Source organism: Meriones unguiculatus, assembly GCF_030254825.1.
Source record: "Meriones unguiculatus strain TT.TT164.6M chromosome Y unlocalized genomic scaffold, Bangor_MerUng_6.1 ChrY_unordered_Scaffold_23, whole genome shotgun sequence".
Lineage (NCBI taxonomy): Eukaryota > Metazoa > Chordata > Mammalia > Rodentia > Muridae > Meriones > Meriones unguiculatus.
This window is the reverse complement of record NW_026843709.1, coordinates 27,921,806-27,939,987: the sequence shown is the minus strand read 5'-3', so window position 1 is coordinate 27,939,987 and position 18,182 is coordinate 27,921,806. Positions and strand designations below refer to the sequence as shown.

General features: G+C 37.7%; 1 non-coding gene across 1 annotated transcript; it reads right to left on the bottom strand.

The window, feature by feature from the left end:
* Positions 1–17,036: 17,036 nt before the first annotated feature.
* On the bottom strand, positions 17,037–17,142 carry LOC132651676 (U6 spliceosomal RNA). Its single transcript, XR_009589260.1, has one exon. It is a non-coding gene; the product is annotated as a U6 spliceosomal RNA (small nuclear RNA).
* Between the last annotated feature and the right edge of the window lie 1,040 nt (positions 17,143–18,182).

The window sequence follows — 18,182 nt, the reverse complement described above, 5'->3', positions numbered from 1 at the left end:
TATCTTATAATATGTAAAAACTCCTTCCATTTTATTAGAGACATATGCTGTAGCATTATCAGTCTTAATTTGTTCATGTATGCCCATAATTACCATCACTTCTAATAAATGCATAATAACTGAATCAGCCTTTTCAGAGATTAACACTGTTGCTCATTGAATCCCTGAATATGAAACCCTACATATGTGCACCATACTATATTCAATTTACCGAACTGTAAAATAAACCACGTCCATTTGTCAAATTTCATTTCTTTGGTTACCTTTAGGGTTACTTCCTGCAGGTAGTGGAGTTTGGTTATGTAAAGAACAAGTGGGGCATTTTCTCCCAATTTCTTTGGCTTGTTGCCAAATGATAGAAAACTCTCTTTTTAAACCTTTGCTGTCAACATGTTTTTTTTTTGTTTTTTGTTTTTTATGAAATTCTGAGGCCTCTAACATGCTTCCTATCAATAGTTGATCAATTTGCTCATTGCCTTGTGCTAGAGGACCAGGTAAACCTGTATGAGATCTGATATGTGTTATATACAATGGATTATTTCTATTTCCAATTACTTGTGGTAATTGATGGAACAGTGGCGTTAAGTCTGAATTATCCTGAATTAGATCAGCAGTTTCTATATGCAGAATAACTCTTTCTGCATAATGAGAGTCAGTGACTATATTAAGAGATTCCTGAAAATCTGATAACACCAAGAGAATTGAATATAATTTTAATTTTTGAACTGAATCATAAGGATTCTTTACCACTTTACTCAGATTTTCTGACTTATAACCTACCTTTTTTCATTTAGTGGCATCCATATGAAATGTGGGCACTCCAGAAATTCCTTTTACTATATGAGGAGAATCCAATTAGTTCTGTTTATAAACTGATGTTGCTTGCTTTTGGGGCATCTATTGTTGACTTTCCCAAAAATTAACAACAAGCTCTTTGCCAATATTCCTTGTATGTTCATAATGACACAATCTCAGCCTTGGTAAAGGGCACCACAGTTTCAGGTGTACCTATTCCAGCCAGTTGACAAAGTCTCGTTTTTCCTTTTAGAATAAATTCAGAAAGATTTTCTATATAGGTTTTTCATTTTTTATTTTGTTTGCATGCCAAAAATATCCATTCTAAAATACAGTCCTCCCTCTGCATAAGAATTCCTGTGGGAGAATGAGTGGAGGGCAAAATAACCAAAATACAGGCCCTCTTTGGATCAGTATGGTCTATACATGCATCTTGCAATTTCCTTTTTACCAGAGCCAATTCCTTTTCAGCTTCAGGTGATAACATTCTTGGACTATTTAAGTCCTTATCACCCTGTAAGATTTGAAATAAGTTACTTAGCTCTCAAGTAGCTAAACAAAGGGTAGGCTGTAGCCAGTTAATATCTCCCAGCAATTTTTGAAAATCATTAACAGTTCTTAACTTTTTTTTTTCTAAATTGTACTTTTTGTGGTTGAATTATCTGTAGACCTATTTAGTATCCTAGATAATTAATAGAATCTCCTCTTTGTATTATTTCAGAAGCAATCTATTATTCCCAACAAGGCAAAGTTCTATTTATTTCATCAAAAATATTTTCTTATGTTTTTGTATCTGAATCAGCTAATAAGATATCATCCATATAGTGGTAAATTATGGATTAAAGAAACTGCTTACAAATTATGTCCAAAGGTTTTTGTACAAAATATTGGCACAAAGTAGGACTGTTTAACATACCCTGTAATAAGACTCTCCAGTGATATCTCTTTATTGGACAACTTCTGTCCAAAGTGGGTACTGAGAAAGCAAACCTTTCCCTATCATGTTCATGTAAAGAAATTTTGAAAAAGCAATCCCTTAAACCAATCACTATAATAGGCCATTTTATAGGTAACAAGGAAGGCAATGGAATTCTGGATTGTAACGATCCCATTGGCTGAATAATTTTGTTAATTGCTCTTAGATCTGCTAACATCCTCCATTTGTCAGATTTCTTTTTGCTGACAAATACTGGAGAATTTCAACGGCTGTTGGACTCCTTTATGTGTTGAGCCTCCAGTTGTTCCAGGAATAGCAATTCTAGTGCCAGTAATTTTTCTTTACTCATAGACCATTGTTCAATCCAAATGGGTTGGTTTGCCAACCACCTTAGTGGTAAGGCTGTGAGAATTTTATTAGCAGTGGCTTCCCAACATGAAGTTGAAAAGACACCCTCATTTTTATTTTGTTTACGGGCAGCCTGGACAGTCTGAAACTGTCTTTGATGACACTTTTTAAAAATTTTAGCTTCTTTATCAGGAGTATTACCTGCTTTTTGGCTCATCTCAAAAATGGGGGGATGTTAATCTGGGTCTTCTTTTGTTGTAACAGATCTCTTTTCCATAAGTTTATGGCTATCTCAGCTATGTATAACCTTAGTTGTTCTATTTGAACTTCTGGTTCTGAACCTTTAAACCATCTAACACTTTGTTTCACATTAGATAAAGTTTAAATTCCTTGGGATTGAATATCTACCTCTTGAAGTGCCCAATTTGGGGGCCAAGATTTAGGAGTCTTAATTGTGACATCAGCCCCAGTATCTACCATGCCTTTAATTTCATTACTATTAAAATTATTTTAATTGTGGCCTTTGATCATTTATAGAGGTTTGCCAATATATTTGTTTATTGTTCTCTTCCTGGTTTATTGATTTATCTATAGAATCTTCTTTGGCCTTGCTGTCCAAGATTTTAGTGTTTATTCCCGAAGCAGTGGTGTTTAATTTTCTTGTGGAAGAGTATCCCTGTTCTGTTTTGGGGCCTGCAAGAGGCTCCCTCAGGCATTTTTTGATAAAGGATTACCCCATTTATCTGTGACTGCTCTACATTCACTAATCCAATGTCAACCCTTACCACATCTTCCACTTATTCTTTTTTTTCCCACTTATTCTAAGAAGCGTAGGCTTCCTCCTTGAATTATTTTGGTTTTCCTGGTAATTTCTTTTGTAGTAATATCACCTGTCAAAATTACATTTCCCAAGGTCTTATCTTCTCCTATCAAGATAAATTGGGTGAATGAGGTTTGATGTCAATCGTATTTCTAATCCATTCATATATTGGAACAGATATTGCTCTTAATGGTCTTATTGCCTCTTTTCATTAATTATTAACATTTTCAAAAGCTAAAGTTGTTTAGTGAAAGCACTAAAAGCTTTTAGTGCTTTTTTAGCTAGTGGATCTGATATACTTCTATACAGAGCTGAAGTCAATCTTTGCAAAAAGTTAGTAAATGTTTCAGTTGGACTTTGTCTCTCCTGGAAGAATGACTCAAGCTTTTTTTCTGATTTCTCAACCTTGTTTCAAGCATTTAAGGCTGCTAGGTGACATAACAGTAATGTTTCTTCATTATATACAGCTTGTATCTCTGTGTCAGTACTGCCATCACCAAGCAGCTGTTCCTTAGAAACACCAAAACATGTGGCTCTATGTTTTTGTGCTATCTCTCTACCTTCTTCTCTCCACCAAATACTGCCTTTGCCATATCCTCCCAGTCCTTGGGGATTACTCTACTTTTGATTGACCAGAATGTCCGCTTTTGTTTTACAATGGTGAATACATTCCAAAATTGGTGACACTTTCCTTAAATTTCTTCAGATTTAGCACTTCCACAGGGTGCAATTCAGCTTCATGATAATTTAGTGGATGATCATCATCTGGTAGTATCTGCTGTATACTGACTGGATACTCCAAAGCTTGTTTTCTGCCCAAATTTTGTTGGCTTTCTTTATTTTTGTCTTTTGCCTCTATGTGAGTATTTTCTTTACTTAGTATTCTAAACTCTTCCCTTAAAGTCTGCACCCATATTTCATACCCATCTCCCTGTTGTTTGTTTTTGAAATACATTTTTTAATCTATTGTTTTATGCCTCTCTTCCAACTTTTATTTTTTTCTTTATATTGTTCTAGTTGTTTTTTTGTGGTGTTCCAGTATCTATTCTAAAATCTCTACCCTCTCTTCCAGTTGTTTATTCCATTGTGTAAGTTTTTGTATCTCCTATTTTATCTCCTATTTCCAACCTTCATATTTTCTTTTATATTGTTCTATTACATTTTCTAAAGCCTCTGCCTTTGAGAGGACATAAAAGGCTAATGCAATGATTAAAGTTAAATTGAGGACTATGAATGTAAGCATAGTCACAATTTCTAGACTTTCCATTATTTCAGTCTTAAAGCCATAGAATAGTTTATCAGCAAGCTCCAGGAAGTCCATTTTATTGTTTCTTCCATCCTGTTAGACTGTAGTGGCAGCCAGTTTTCTTATGTTAAGTCTGAGGTCTGCCCATAGTAGGCTGTCTTTTGATACAAGCATGGAATCTTAAGTAAGAAATGGAAAATAGTAAGATCTGGAGAGGACAGGAACCCCACAAGGAGAGCAACAGAACCAGAAAATTTGAATACAGTGGTCTCCCCAGGGACTCATATTCCAACCAAGGGGCATGCATAGAAATAACCTAGAACCCCTGCACAGATGTAGTCCATGACAGCATAGTATCCAAGTGGGTTCCATAGTAATAGGAAGAGGGACTGCCTCTGACATAATTTGATAGACCTGTTCTTTGATCAGCTCCCTGTGATGGGAGAGGAGCCCTACCAGGCCACAGAAGATGACAATGCAGCCATTCCTGATGGGATCTGATAGACTAAGATCAGAAGGAAGGAGAGGAGGACCTCCCCTATCAGTGGACTTGGGAGGGGCAATTGAGAAAAAGGGAGAGGGAGGGTGGGGCAGCAAGGGGAAGAGGGAAGGGATTATTGGGGGATTCAAAGTGAATAAACTGTAATTAATAAAAAATAAATAAAAATATATAAAAATTAAAACGGGTCTGTCTTAAAGAGATAGTAATTGATCTGGGAGTTTTTAGGTTTTAAGTTTGGGTTTTATCACAGGGAGTTTATTCCCACTCCAAATTAAGTGAAGTATGATTTAAAGTGTGTGGATACTTACATTAGTTAGGCACCATTTCTTGTAGACAGAGATTAATATTTACTATTGATTTATCTTCTGGTAATGCTGCTATTATTACAAAACAGCTGTATACCCAAATCACCACACACAGACTGGGTTTATTTAGTTAACCTAGAACACCAATGCTGTACTATAGTTACTCCATCCAAAACCTCCAAGCCCTCATAGTTTCCTAACATTTAGATTTCCCACATTATACTTGTTTTTTGTGAAATCTTATGTCTGGTTCATGCTCCATGTCCTCCAATATCTCCCCTCCAGTTCTGTCTCTCAGTTCTCCTCTTGCCCATTCTCCTCCCACTCATTTCCTGCCCTCTGGCTCCTCCACTCTTTCTTGTCCTTTTCTACTCCCAACTCAACATTGTGTCTAGTTGCTTTATTTGGAAGTTTACACCAAGTTGAGATAGGATGCTTAGAATGGGTATCACAATACAATATCCAGATTGAAACCAGTGTGTGTGTGTGTGTGTGTGTGTGTGGTGTGTGTGTGTGGTGGGGAATCAGCATTTGAATCAACAGGGGTAAGGTGTGTACATTTCAAAAGGACATTTTAAGAACAATCTTTCTTGTGTACTTGAGGCTCTTTCAGATATATACCTAGGTGTAGTATAACTGGATTTGAGGAAGTTCTATTCCCAGTTGTCTGTTAAAACACCATAGTGATTTCCAAAGTGGTTGTAAAAGTTTACATTCCTAGCAACATTGGAGAGTGTTCCCCTTTCTCCACAATCTTTCCACCATGTGTTGTCACTTGATTTTTTGACCTTGGGCATTCTGATGGGTGTAAGGTGAAATCTCAGGCTCTTTTTGATTAGCATTTTCTTAATTGCTAAAGATGTTGAACATTTGTTTAAGTGTTTGTCTTCCCTTTGATATTCCTCTATCGAGAATTCTGTTTATATCTGTTCCCCATTTTTAATTGGATTACTTGATTTGTTGCTTTTCAACTTCTTTAGTTCTTTATATAAACTGGATATTAGCTCTCTGTCACAAAGAGGGTTTTTGAAGATTCTTTCCCAATCTGTAGGCTTCTGCTTTGTTTTAATGACAGTGTCCTTTGCTTTACAGAAGCTTTTCAGTTTCATGAGGTCCCATTTCCTGATTGTTGCTCTTAGAGCCTGTGCTGTCAGTGTTGTGTTCAGGAAGTTGTCTCCAATTAGTTCAAGGCTCTTCCCCACTTTATCTTCTAACTCGTATAATGTCTCTGGTTTCATGTTGAGCTCTTTGATCCACATGGACTTCAGTTTTGTGCAGGGTGATAAGTATAGATCTATTTGCCTTTTTCTACATGTAGTCATGCAGTTAAACCAGCACAATTTGTTGAGGATTCTATCTTTTTTTCCATTGTATAGTTTTGTCATCTTTGTCAAAACTCAGGTGTTTATATGTGTGGGTTTATTTCTGGGTCTTCTATTTGGTTCCATTGATCCACCATTCTGTTTCTAGGCCAGTACCATGCAGTTTTTTTTTTTATTACTGTAGCTCTATAGTACAGCTTGAGATCAATGATGGAGATACCTCCAGAAGATCTTTTATTATTGTTTTAGCAATTCTGGGTTTCAAGTTTTTCAATTTGAAGTTGATAATTTTTCTTTCAAATCTTCTGTAAATAATTGTAATTTTTGTGGTAAATAATTGGTAATTTGATGGAGAAATGCATTGAATCTGTAGAATGGTTTTTCTAAGATGGTCATTTTTATTATGTTAATCCTGCCAAGACATGAGCATGGGATACCTTTCCATCTCCTGATATCGTCTTCTAATTCCTTGTTCAGAGTCTTGAAATTTTTTAAATACAAGCCTTTGAATTTCTTGGTTATGGTTGCAGCAAGGTACTTTATGATTTTTGTGGCTTTTGTGAAGGGTGTTGTTTCCCAAATTTCTCTCTCATCCCTTTTATACTTTGTATACAGAATGGCTACTGATTTTTTTTTTTTTTGAGTAAATTTTGTATCTGGCAATTTTGCTGAAGGAGTTTATCAGTTGTAGGAGTCCCTGGTCGAATTTTTGTGCTCATTCAGGTATACTATCATATAATCTGCAAATAGTGATACTGTGACTTCTTCCTTTATGATTTATACCTCCTTGATCTCCTTCAATTGTATTATTGCTAAAGCAAGGACTTCCAGAACCATGTTGAAGAAATATGGAGAAAGTGGGAAGCCTTGCCTTGTCCCTGATTTTAGTGGGAATGGTTTACGTTTCTCTCATGAATTTGATGTTGGCAATAGGCTTGCTGTATTGCCTTCACTACATTTAAATATGTGCCTTGTAACACTGATCTCGCCAATATTTTAAACATGAATGGATATTGGATTTTATTAAATGCTTTTTCAGCATCTAAGGAGATTATCATTGTTTTTTTTTCTTTCAGTTTGTTAAAATGATGGGTCACCTTGATGGATTTCCCTATATTCAACCACCCCTGCATATCTGTGATGAAGCCTACTTGGTTATAGGGGATGATATCTTTGATGTGTTCTTGTATTCTGATTGCAATTGTTTTGTTGAGTATTTTTGCATCAGTGTGATTGAGATTGGCCTGAAATTCTCTTTCTTTGTTGGGTTCTTGTGAAATTTAGGTTCCAAGGTCATTGTGGTTCCATAGAATGAGTTTGGTAGTGTTCCTTCTTTTTCTATTTGTGAAATATTTTTAAGAGAATTGGAATTAAATTCTGTTTTGAAAATATCTGATCCTAGGCTTTTTTTTGGATGAAAGACTTTCCATGAACACTTTAATTTCCTTAGGGGCTACAGGACTAAATAATTGATTTACCTGGTCCTGATTCCTCTTTGGTAAGTTCAATAGATCAAGAAAATTATCCATTTCATTTAGATTTTCACATTTTGTGGCATATAGACTTTTGAAACAAGTTCTAATGATTGTTTGAATTTTCTCAGTGTCTGTAGTTATATCCCTCTTTTCATTTCTGATTTTGTTGATTTTGATGGTGTTCCTCTACCTTTCAGTTAGCTTGTCTAAGGGTTTGTCTATCTTGTTGATTTTCTCAAAGAACCAGCTCTTGCTTTTATTGATTCTTTGAACTATTTCATTTGTTTCTAATGTATTGATATCAGCCTTGAGTTTGATTATGTCTCCTTCTTTTTTCCTAGGGTTTTTAGGTGAGCCATTAAGTTGCTTAAATGAGATAGCTTGAATTTCTTCTTGAAGGCACTTAGTCCTATGAACTTTCCTCTTAGCACTACTTTCATTGTGTCCCATAAGTTTGGGTATGTTGTGGCTTCATTTTCATTGAATACTAAGACTTTAATTTCTCTCTTTATTTTTTCCCTGATACAGGGGTTATTTAGAAACAAGTTGTTCATTTTCCAATGTGTGCATGGCTTTTTGCTATTTTTGTTGTTCTTAAACTCCAGCTATATTCCATGATGATCAGATAGGATACAAGGGATTATTTCAATCTTCTTGTATCTGTTGAGGCTCACTTCGTAACCAACTATATCTATTTTGGAGAAGGTTCCATGAGGTGCTGAGAAGAAGGTAAATTCTTTTGTGTTTGGGTGTAAAGTTCTGTAAATGTCTGTTAGCTCCATTTGATTCATGACCTGTGTTAGAGACATTGTTTCTTTGTTTAATTTCTCTCTCTTTTTTTTTTGATCTGTCCTTTGTTGAGAGTGGGTGTTGACCTCTTCCACTATTAATGTGTGGGGATCTATGTGTGGTTTAAGTTTATCAATGCTTCTTTTACATATGTGGGTGCCCTTGTATGTGTGGCATACATGTTTAGAATTGTGATGTCTTACTGATGTAATTTTCCCTTGATGAATATAAAATGTCCTTACCCATCTCGTGTAATTAATTTTGGATGAAAGTCTATTTTATCAGATATTAGAATGGTTACACCTGTTTTCTTCTTGAGTCCATTTACTTGTAAAGTCATCTTCCAGCTCTGTACCTTCAGTTAATGTTGTTTTTGTGATGTAAGTCACAACAGATTGCTGTGTGTTATTTGAGTATCCATTCTGTTAATCTGTGTCTTTTTATTGGACAATTGAGTCCACTGATATTGAGAGAGACTAATGACCAGTGGCTGTTATAACCTTTGATTTTGATGTTGGCTGTGGTCATAAGGTTGTGTGCTTGGTTGCTTTTTGTTTTACTGTAGTGAGGTTAATTATTTCCTGTGTTTTTTTGAAAGTTCCTAGTTTTCTTAGGTTGCATTTTTCTTTCTAGTGTCTTCTGTAACACTCAATTTTTGTTTAGGTATTGCTGAAATTTGCTTTTGTCATTGAATATCTTGTTTTACCTGTCTATGAGGACTGAGAGTTTTGCTGGATATAGTTGACTTGGCTGACATCTGTGCTCTTTTAGGCTCTGCATGATATACATCCAGGCCCTTCTGGCTTTCATAATCTTTGTTGAGAAGTCAGGCGTGATTCCAATGGGTTTGCCATTATATGTTACTTGGCATTTTTTCCTTGCAGCTTTTAGTATTTTTTCTTTGTTCTGAATACTTACTGTTTTGATTATTATGTGATGGGAATATTTTCTTTTTGGAACTAATTTATTAGGTTTTCTGTGAACCTCTTGTATACTTATTGGCCTCTCCTTTAAGTCAGGAAATTTTCTTCAGTGATTTTGTTGAAAATATTTTCTGTTCCTGAAAGGAGGGAATCTTTTTTCTCAATTCCTATTATTCTTAGGTTTTGTATTTTTATGTTGTCTTGAATATTTTGAATGGTCTCTGTCATGAATTTTTTTAGATTTAACATTTTCTTTGACAGACACATCGATTCTTCCACACCTGATATTCTTTCTTCCATCTCTTGTAGTATATTGGTTATGCTTACCTCTGTATTTCCTGTTTTCCGCCCTGAGTTCTGTCTCTCCACAATTTCCTTTATTTGTGTTTTCTTCAATTTTTCTAAAAATATATGAAACTCTTCAAGAAAATTTGTCTCATTTTTTTATTTTATTATTATTATTTTTATCAGTTACATTTTATTAACTCTGTATCCCAGCCGTGTCCCGATCCCTCATTCCCTCCCAGTCCCTCCCTCCCTTCCTCATCTCCACTGTGCCCCTTTCCAAGTCCACTGATGGGGGGACCTCCTCCCCATTCATCTGATCCTGTTTTATCAGGTATCTTCAGGACTGGCTGCAAAGTCCTCCTCTGTGACCTAACAGGACTGCTTCTCCCTTCGGGGGTGGGGAGACCAAAGAGCCAGTCAGTGAGTTCCTGTTAGAAATAGTCCTTGTTCCCCTCACTTTGGGAAACCAATTGGTTACTGAGCTACCACAGGCTACATCTGAGTGGAGGTTCTAGGTTATATCCATACATGGTCCTTGGTTGAATGTCAGTCTCAGAAAAGACCCTGTGCCCAGATATATTTGGTCCTTGTGGAGCTCCTATCCTTTCCCCATCAGACTAACTCCCCTTCTTTCTTATGGTTCCCTGTACTCTGCCAAAGATTTGGTCATGAGTCTTTGCTTTGAAAACACTGCTAGTTACAGTTTTTCAGATGTGCTCAGTAGACTCCTGTCATACGCTCAATGCACATCCCATCTGTCTTTCTAAACGAGGATTGATCATCTTACCCCATGTCCGCTCAATTGATTATCTTTTTTAGGTGTATAGATTTCATTATGTTTATCATATCTTATAGGTCTATATAAGTGAGTATATCCCATGTTTGTCTTTCTCCTTCTGGGATATTTCACTCAGAATGATCTTTTCTAGATTCCACCATTTGCCTGCAAATTTCATGATTTCCTCCTTTTTGATTGCTGACTAGTAGTCCATTGTGTAAAAATACTACAATTTCTGTACCCATTCTTCTGTTGATGGACATCTGGGTTGTCTCCAGGTTCTGGCTATTACAAATAAAGCTGCTATAAACATGGTTGAGCAAGTATCCCTTTTGTGTACTTGAAAAAAACTTTGGGTATATAGCAGTGGTATAGCTGGGTCTTGAGGAAGCACTATTCCTAATTGTCTTAGAAAGCGCCAGATAGCTTTCCAGAGTGGTTGTACCAGTTTACATTCCCACCAGCAGTGGAGGAGGGTTCCCCTTTCTCCAAAACCTCTCCAGCATGTGTTATCACTTGAGATTTTCATCTTGGCCATTCTGATGGGTGTAAGGTGATATCTCAGGGTCGTTTTGATTTGCATTTCCGTGATGGCTAATGAGGAGGATGAACATTTCTTTAATTGTTTCTCTGCCACTCGATATTCCTCTGTCGAGAATTCTCTTGTTTAGCTCTGTTCCCCATTTTTTAATTGGATTACTTGGTTTGCTGCTTTTCAGCTTCTTTAGTTCTTTGTATATACTGGATATTAGTCCTCTGTCAAATAAAGGGTTAGTGAAGATTCTTTCCCAATCTGTAGGCAGTCGTTTTTTGTTTTTTGTTTTTTTTTGATGACGGTATCCTTTGCTTTACAGAAAATTTTCAGTTTCATGAGGTCCCATTTATTAATTGTTGCTCTTAGAGCCTGTGCTGTTGGTGTGCTGTTCAGGAAGTTGTCTCTTGTGCCAATGAGTTCTAGGGTGTTCCCCACTTTTTTTTCCAATTGATTCAGGTTATGTTGTTTTATGTTGAGGTCCTTGATCCACTTTGACTTTAGTTTTGTGCAGGGTGATAAATATGGATCTATTTTCATTTTTCTGCATGTAGACATCTACTTGGTCCAGCACCATTTGTTGAAGATGCTGTCTTTTTTCCATTGAATGGATTTAGGTTCTTTGTCAAATATCGAGTATTCATAGGTGTGTGGATTTATTTCTGGGTCTTCTATGCCGTTCCATTGATCCTCTTTTCTGTTTCTATGCCAATACCATATACTTTTTATTACTGTTGTCCTGTAGTACAGCTTGAGAACAGGGATGGAGATACCTCCAGATGATCTGTTGTTGTACAGGATCGTTTTGGAGATTCTGGGTTTTTTGTTTCTCCATACAAAGATGAGAATCTTTTTTTCAAGGTTTGTAAATAATTGAGTTGGTATTTTGATGGGAATTGCATTGAATCTGTAGATTGCTTTTGGCAGTATGGCCATTTTCACAATGTTAATCCTACCAATCCATGAGTATGGGAGATCTTTCCATCTTCTGATATCTTCTTCAATTTCTTTCTTCAGAGACTTGAAGTTTTTCTCAAACAGGTCTTTCACTCTCTTGGTTAGAGTCACACCAAGGTACTTTATGTTATTAGTGGCTATTGTGAAGGGTGTTGTTTCCCTAGTTTCTTTATCAGCCTTTTTGTCTTTGGTATATAGGAGGGCTTCTGATTTTTTTGAGTTGATTTTGTATCCTACCACTTTGCTGAAGGTATTTATCAGCTGACGGAGTTCTGTGGTTGAATTTTTGGGGTCGCTCATGTATACTATCATATCATCTGCAAATAGTGACACTTTGACCTCTGATTTGTATCCCCTTGATCTCCTTTAGTTGTCTTATTGCTCTAGCTAGGACTTCAAATACTATGTTGAAGAGATATGGGGACAATGGACAGCCTTGTCTTGTCCCTGATTTCAGTGGGATTGATTCAAGTTTCTCTTCATTGAGTTTGATGTTAGCTATAGGATTGCTGTATATTGCCTTTACTATCTTTAGGTAATTGCCTTGTATCCCTGATCTCTCCAAGACTTTAAACATGAATGGGTGTTGGACTTTGACAAATGCTTGTTCAGCATCTAAGGAGATGATCATGTGGTTTTTCTCCTTCAGTTTGTTTATGTAGTGGATAACATTGATGGATTTCCGTATGTTGAACCACCCTTGCATGCCTGGGATGAAGCCTACTTGGTCATGGTGGATGATATCTTTGATATGTTCTTGGATTCGGTTTGCATGTATTTTATTGAGTATTTTTGCGTCAATGTTCATAAGAGAGATAGGCATGAAGTTCTCTTATTTTGTTGGGTCTTTGTGTGGTTTAGGTATTAAGGTGACTGTGGCTTCATAGAATGAGTTTGGTAGTGTTCCTTCTGTTTCTATTTTGTGGAGTAGCTTGAGGAGAATTGGAGTTAGCACTTCATTGAAGGTCTTGTAGAATTCTGCACTGAAGCCATCGGGTCCAGGGCTTTTTTTGGAGGGGAGACTGTTAATGACTGCTTCGATTTCCTTGGGAGATATAGGGCTATTCAGTCTTTCTACCTGATCTTGACTTAGTTTTGGTAGATGGAATCTCTCAAGAAAATTATCCATTTCATTTAGATTCTCAAATTTTGTGGCATATAGGCTTTTGTAGTATGACCTAATAAGTGTTTGGATTTCCTCAGTGTCTGTGGTTATGTCCCCATTTTCATTTCTGATTTTGCTGATCTGGATAGTTTTTCTCTGATTTTTAGTTAGTTTGGCTAAGCGTTTGTCTATCTTGTTGATTTTCTCAAAGAAATAGCTTTTTGTTTCATTGATTCTTTGGATAGTTTTATTTGTTTCTAGTTGATTGATTTCAGCCCTTAGTTTGATTATTTCCAGCTATCTGCTCCACTTGGGTGTATCTGCTTCTTTTTTTTTTTCTAGGGTTTTCAGTTGGGCCATTAAGTTGTTTGTATGTGATGTTACGAATTTCTTCTTGCAGGCACTTAGTGCTATAAATTTTCCTCTGAGCATCGCTTTCAATGTGTCCCATAAATTTGGGTATGTTGTGCCTTCCTTTTCATTGAATTCTAGGAAGTCTTTAATTTCTTTCCTTATTTCTTCCTTAACCCAGCTGTCATTGCGTAGTAAGTTGTTCAGTTTCCATGTGCGTGTCGGCTTTTTGTTGTTTCTGTTGTTGTTGATGTCTAGCTTTAGTCCATGGTGGTCAGATAGTATACAAGGGATAATCTCAATCCTTTTGTATCTCTTGAGGCTTCCTTTGTGACCCACTATATGGTCTATTTTGGAAAAGGTTCCATGTGGTGCTGAAAAGGTGTACTCTTTTGAGTTTGGGTGAAATGATCTGTAGACGTCTATTAGGTCCATTTGATTTAGGGATTCTGTGAGTGCTTTTATTTCCCTGTTTGGTGTCTGTCTAGTTGATCTGTCCCTTGGTGAGAGTGGAGTGTTGAAGTCTCCCACTATTAAGGTATTAGGATCAATGTATGATTCAAGCTTTAATAATGTTTCATTTATGAATGTTGGTGCTCTTGTATTTGGGGCATAGATATTCAAGATTATGATGTCTTCTGGTGGATTTTTCCTTTGATGAGAATATAGTGGTCCTCCTTATCTTTTTTGATTAACTTGGGTTGAAAGTCTATTTTATTAGATATTAGGATGGCTACTCCAGCTTGTTTTCTGGAACCATTTGCTTGAAAAACAGTTTTCCAGCCCTTTACTCTGAGGTAGTGTTTTTCTTTGTTGCATTGGTGTGTTTCTTGGATGCAACAGAATGTTGGATCCTTTTCCATAACCATTCTGTTAGCCTCTGTCTTTTTATTGGTGAGTTGAGTCCATTGATATTGATAGATATTAGTGACCAATGCATGTTAGTTCCTTTTGTAATGGAATCGGTGATCTAACCCTGTTTCATTGCTTGTTTTCTTTTCATTTTTGTTGGGATATTATCTGTATGCCCTGTTTTCTTGGGTGAATTTGTTTTCATTGGATTGGAGTTTTCCTTCTAGGATCTTCTGTAGGGATGGTTTGCTGTGTAGATATTATGTAAATTTAGTTTTGTCATGGAATATTTTATTTTCTCCATCTATGTTGATTGAAAGCTTTGCAGGGTATAGTAGTCTGGGTTGACATTTGTGATCTCTTAGAGTCTCCATGATACTTGCCCAGGCCCTTCTGGCTTTCATAGTTTCCAATGAGAAGTTCGGTGTGATTCTGATAGGTCTACCTTCATGTTACTTGGCCTTTTTTCCCTTGCTGCTTTTAATATCTTTTCTTAGTTCTGTAGATTTAGTGTTTTGACTATGATGTGACGTGATGTGTTTCTCTTCTGGTCTAGTCTGTTTGGAGTTCTGTAGGCCTCTTGTATATTTATGGACATCTCTTTCTTTAAGTTGGGAAAATTTTCTTCTATGATTTTCTTTAAAATATTTTCTGGACCTTGGAGTCTGGAGTCTTCTTTTTCATGAATTCCTATTATTCTTAGATTTTGTCTTTTCATAGCATCCTTGATTTCTTGGATATTTTGTGATTGGAACTTTTCTGATTTTACTTTTTCTTTGAGAGAAGTTTCAATTTCTGCAAGTGTGGCTTCAGCTCCAGAGATTCTCTCTTCCATCTCTTGTATTCTGTTGGTGATGTTTACTTTTGTGGTTCCTGATCTTTTCTCCATGTTCTCCAGCACAACGGTTTTCTCATTTTGTGTTTTCTTTATTGATTCTAATTCTGTTTTCATGCCTTGTGCCATTTCTTTCATGTGTTTGAATTTGGATTTCTGTCTCTCTACAATGGCCTCTATTTCTTTTTTCATTTCCTTCTTATATGCCACTATTTTTTCCTATACTTGTGTATCTATTTGTTTGGCTATGTTTGCCTGTGTTTCTTTAAGGATATTATCTATTTCTTCTTTCTTTGCCTCCAATTGACTGGCCATGTCTTTGAAAGACTAGTTCATTTCCTCCTTATGAGCCTCAAATAATTGGGCAAGCATGGCTTTAAAGTCATTTTCCTGTGCTTCTGCTGAATTAGAGTATCCATCGATTTTGGGGTTTGTTGGTGAAGTCATGATGTCCTGATTTATGTTGGAAGTGTTCTTTCCCCTACCCCTGGCCATTGGCTTATCTGAAACCTTCCCTGTTTGTTTTTGGATTCTGCAGATCAGACTGGTGCTGTCTCTCTCTGGTATCTGGAGAGTTCTTCAGGAAGCTGAGCACTCTCAGCGTGTGCTGAGGACTAGCAGTACCTGTGGGAGGAAAGTACGCAGGCGCAAATGGGGCAAATGCAAGCGTGTGTGTGCACACGCGTGTGTGTGTCTGTGTGTGTTAGTGTGCGTGGACGTGTTTCTCGAGGGACAGAGAGTGATGGCTAATGTTGAACCCTTGAGTGTGTGGGAGGGGCTCTGCACTGTATATGTCGCAGGTGCTAATGATGATCACAGTGCAATTTCTGGCATTAACTGCCTTAACTCTTAAATCAGGTCCACAGGACAGGAACTTCAATGTCCCTAGTGCCCCTTTGTTTCCCAAAGTGAGTTTGTGGGTGGGAGGGGGGTTTGATGCCTGGCTTCTGATTTAGAAGGACCCAGGATCTGGGGAACTGCAGATTCTCAAGGGTGCACTCACTTACAGGCAGGTCTCTTGGAGGAGATTGTGGTATCCAGGCTCTCTGCTCTCTGGTTTGGCCCTGCTTCTTTGATGTGCTCTGCCAGTTCTGTGCTGCTGTCACTGCCAGGTTCTGAGGTCTTGCTGCAGCTGGAGATTTCAGGGTGGTCACATCAGCAGGGATGGGGTAACCAGGCTCTCTGTTCTTTGGTTTGGCCCTGGTTAGTCTTAAACTGGAGGGCTCTGGTGCCCCGCCAGTTCACTGCTGCTCCGCCATGTCCTGCTGTAACTGGAGACTGGGTCGCTAGTCCCAATGCTTTCTGGGAAGTCCTAGGGTCTCTTCGTTGTGCTCTCCAAGCTTGGGAGGCCCAGAGCCTGGTGTGTCCAGGTTGTATGACGTTTCTGCCTGGTTTTGGTGAGTATATAGTGTATTCTCTGTCACTGTGGGATTGGGCGGGCCGTACCGTCAGTGATAGAGATCCTGTGGAGCTAGTATGATGTCTAGCAGATTCACACCCTGGGAGGATGGTGCAGCCGCTGCGCGAATCTTGGACTCCGGGACTTGTACTGCTGGCTTTTGTCTGCTGCTAACGTGCTTGGGGCTCCGTCTCAGCGGCTGTATACCCCAGGCAGTTAGGTTTGCACTGAGAAAGATGAGTCCACTGTGCCGCTGTGCTGAGGAGGAAGGAGGTCTGGGGGAAAGGAGTGCCGCAAGAACAAAGGATCATTTCTCTCCTTCCCCAAACAAGTCCCCGTGTGACCTGAGACCAAAGTTTTCACCTCCTGCGATGTTCCCTGTTGTTCAGAAAGCTTCACCGTGGTTTTCCTGGGTTAGGGGTCCTTCCATTCACCAACTCAGAAGTTCAGGTATCCCACTGCTCAGAAACTGTGTGTGGTAATCACCATCTTGGCTCCACCCCCTTGTGTCACTTTTTTGTAGGGGCCATGCTAATCTTCTCTGTATTGTTCCAATTTTAGTATATATTATAGTGAAGCAAGCACCACATGTTTCTTTCAAGTGGTCTTTAACAATTCACATGTCTTTGACTTGTGAGTTTCACATTATCACAGATTCAATTATTATTTGTTAAAGGAGAGATATGTTCTAGGTTAATGAATTATTTTTCATGAAAATGCTCCCTGACCAAGGGAAACCTTTGAAAAAAAATGGTTTAATTGGGACATTGCTTATATTTTACAGCAACAATCCATGATGTCACATTGGTAAGCAATCATCTTGATGTAGTCTTTCACCAAAATTTTGAGAGCTTTTCATATTGAACCACCTGCAGCAGGCAGAGAGAAGGAAACGGAAAGAGACACAGAGACAGAGCACTAGAGAGACATATTCCGAAATAGAGACTGAGACCTCAGAAACCAAAAATATAAAGTGACAGAGACAGAGGGACAGCAACTCCATTTTGTTTGGTCATTTTCATTGGCATATCAACTGCAAAGTACACTCTCCTATAGTATATATCCAAAAGGAACTACATTTTTAAAATATTTCTTTCAATTTTAAGTATAATTAATTACCTTTATTCACCTTTTATCCACCCATACCCCTGGTCTCTTTCCCTTCTCCACATATGCCCCTACCCAAGTCCACTGATAGGGGAGGTCTTCCTCTTTTTGCTTCTGATCCTAGTCTATCAGATCTCATCTGGAGTGGTGCATTATCTCCTTCCATGGCCTTTTAAGGCTGATCAACCATGAGGGGAAGGTGATGAAAGAGCAGGTCAATCACTTCATGTCAAAGGCAATCCCTGTTCCCATTACTGTGGAACCCAATTGGACATCAAACTGCCATGGGCTATATCTGTGTAGGGGTTCTAGGTTATATCCATATGTTGTACATGGTTAGAGTATGAGACTCAAGAAAAACTCATGTGCTTAGCTTTGTTGGTTATGTCGCTCTTCATATGGAGATCTTGGCCTCTCCAGATCTTGCTACTACCCACTTCTTTCATTAGATTCCATGCTCTCTGCCAAATAGTTGGCCATAAGTTTTAGTGTCTGCTTTGATAGTCTACAAGGCAG